This window comes from Capsicum annuum, chromosome 6 (assembly GCF_002878395.1).
Source record: "Capsicum annuum cultivar UCD-10X-F1 chromosome 6, UCD10Xv1.1, whole genome shotgun sequence".
In the NCBI taxonomy this organism is placed as follows: domain Eukaryota; kingdom Viridiplantae; phylum Streptophyta; class Magnoliopsida; order Solanales; family Solanaceae; genus Capsicum; species Capsicum annuum.
Genome location: NC_061116.1, coordinates 167,134,239 through 167,137,351, shown reverse-complemented (window position 1 = coordinate 167,137,351; position 3,113 = coordinate 167,134,239). Strand labels below are relative to the sequence as shown.

General features: G+C 29.8%; 1 long non-coding RNA gene across 1 annotated transcript; it reads right to left on the bottom strand.

The window, feature by feature from the left end:
• Positions 1–331: 331 nt before the first annotated feature.
• LOC124899735 lies at positions 332–2,641 on the bottom strand. Its single transcript, XR_007057261.1, has 2 exons — positions 2,351–2,641; positions 332–667 (listed from the first exon to the last, which is right to left on the bottom strand). It is a non-coding gene; the product is annotated as an uncharacterized LOC124899735 (long non-coding RNA).
• Between the last annotated feature and the right edge of the window lie 472 nt (positions 2,642–3,113).

Here is a 3,113-nt window from a genome sequence, read left to right as displayed (position 1 = left end):
TTCTCCCATTACTTTCTCTTTTTAATGCCACAGGATCTTCAATCTTTTAATATAACCTATTTTGTGTAAGTATTTTGCAAGTGCGTCCTCATGTCAACCAATTAAATTGTATACACAAAAAGAACGACATAAAAACTGCAGACATGATTTCTCACTCAAAGCATCTTTATCGATTATGTCAGGCTTCGGATCAGATGTAAAAAAATATAAAGATACATACATTTTTTCATGAGAAAACCTTATAACCTTTATCATATATTTTAGGACTTCTTAATTATCAATTCATATATTTTTCGAGAAAGAAATTAAAATATTTGTAAAGAAAACTGAATTTCGTCTATAAGGTATGAAAATTATTTGCCTTCTTGAAGGAACACATTTTTAATTTTATTGTGTTATAGGTTAAATGTAAATTACAACTCTCCATAATTCAAAATAACCAAACACACTAAAATGATTTCTTCCGTCAAAATATATCCTAGAAAAGCAATTTTCGTCATACCAAAATTGTCAGAACTCAAATTTATCTACTGCAAAGACTTTCAAGCTTATGCTTCATGAATGTTAACAATTCCGATGTAATCGCATAAGTGGAGTTTGGAAAGTATAGTGTATACATAAATCTCACCTCTTTGAGAAGGTGGAGAAGTTGTTTCCAATAGACCTACTGCACAAACAAATTAACTTCATGAATGTAACGAACGAAAAACTTCAACGTAAGTAATGACATAATCATCAGTGACATCCAAAATCAGTAATAAAAGAAATTCATCTGGCAAAGAACATCCTGAATACATTGTCACAAAAATTTAAATAGATTCAACTAATAATACACAATCTACAGAAATTTTGAAAGGAGAGATCTAATAACGAAGACAACTTGAAAATCAGGCAAGAAACAAAACTGAGAGAAAAAACGCTACAGAATATTTGACTTATAAGTGTTTTTACAGAAGTAGAGGATTCATGAGTCAAATAGAACACTAATTACTATTTTTGGCAAAAAAATCACGTAGAATTCTATTTTTTAAAGGAAAAAGCTTGTTTTTTTGGGAAAAGTCACATAATTTAATTGTATGATAAAAGTTTATTCTTTGTGACTCGATTAATGAATAGATATAAGGAAAATTATATGAGTTTAAAATAAAATATTTTTCTTCATTACCGTACCTTTTTCTTTTCCAGCAAGGAATAGAAATTACTTCCTTTCTTGGTGGGATTCTACTTCCCTTTCCTATTTAGGTTTATACATGGTGTATTTTCCTTGTATAACTCCCAACATACCAATTTAATATTCATTCAGACCCAATATCGATTTTATAATTTATTTTTGCGAATATTAATTGGAGAAAAAAGATAAAAAAGATATTTTGTCTAAAGGAGAGTATTATAACGAAGGGTACAAAGTTTGATTCACTTTTCAAAGTATCTTCACACTTTTAATATATTATAGATATAAATTATAGATTATAGATATAGATAATTGGAAGTGGTATATTTAGTAGCTTTTCGTTTGAAATCTTAGTCTTATATATACCTCTACTACTTTCGACTTTGGAGACATTCGCCTAATATTCATTTCAAAATTATCAAATAAGTAAAGAAAAAAAAAAAGACCACTGAGGCAACTAAAGTTTTTCCTTAACTCTTCCTAATTGATTTCCAACCAAACGGGAGTGATTGACACGGGGATACTTGCACGGGCCAAACGAAAAAAAAAAGATAAGATGGGGATATAATACTATAGTCCATGTGTATTACTTCCTTTTTGATCCATTTAAAATTTCAACCTGAAGTTATTCAACTATTATATCCCTCAGTTTTAATTGTTTGTCTTGTTAAATTTGACACAAATTATGTTGGATTGCGGGTCATGGGTCGCCCATGTGAACCGATTCGAGCCTTGATCCGATCCGATCCATTTCTGTTTTTTTATTATCTGATAAAAGGGGGAAGATTGGATATTTGAATTATGAGGGAACAATTACAAAAACTGTTCCACTTCTCCTTATATTCCAAAAAATTTCATTCTTCTTATTCAGAGGAAGAGAGAGACAGTGAGACAGAAAATTAAAAAACAAAGAAAAACAAGTATCTCGAAAAGCAGTGAATAATTCAACACCACACCAAAGACATTTTAGTTTGTGAATCAATACTCCATTTTCTAGAGAGACGAAGATTGACTTGGGGTAATTGTGTAATAGCAAATTCAACGACTTTCGCTGCAATAGATTAAGGTACACTCTATTTTTAACTTCGAATTTACTATTAATGACATCAGAGACAGGTTTATTGCCCCATTCTTACACGTTATTCTTCAAGTTTAAGAGAAATTTGTGTATGTACATACCTGTGAGAAAATCTTCATAATTATTTATAGCTCACCGGTTTAATAAGAAAAAAGAAATCGAATGGATCAGGGGATTGAACCCAACGTGAATAGATCAAGTAACCTTCAGATCTAGAATCAGATGTGCTCCATTAAACCACGGATCTTGTTGATAATCTATTTCCTTTGTTTGTTTTTGTTGGTGGAATAAATAAGCATATGTTCTGTGAAATAAAAAAAAAGGAGGAAAAAGAAGGAATAAATGGCGTGTAAAGAAGATAAAGTGGATCTGTGCCTTTGTCTTTTGACTTTATCAAACTTGACAAATAGAAGGATTAATTTTTTTTCGGAGTGTTAAATACTATAAATGCATTTTCTAGAAAAGTGTGCCTAGAAAATAGTGCAATTAAAATTAGCTCTGTCTTTTATAATTTCACTTATATTTTCACTACTGTTTCATTTTATTTATTTAAGAATAGATGTTTAGAATCATTAAATGAACTTTTTATAATATTAGTGGAAATTGATGATTTTTTTAGGTCATCTTTTGTCATTATTCATAAAAGTGGATTAAATAAATACTTGGTTGAATCAGACTTGATATTTTTTTTTGCCTTAATTAGTTCATAATAATTTTAACAGATTTTGTCTTCTACGATGAATTGTGACATAAGTGTTAGATTGAGTGGTAAATTCATTCTTATTGTTTCTTGGTTCTTATTTCAGAAATGGCTGAACAGGGACAAACTTGAATCACTCCAAGTGGGAGTTCTGGATGTTGAGC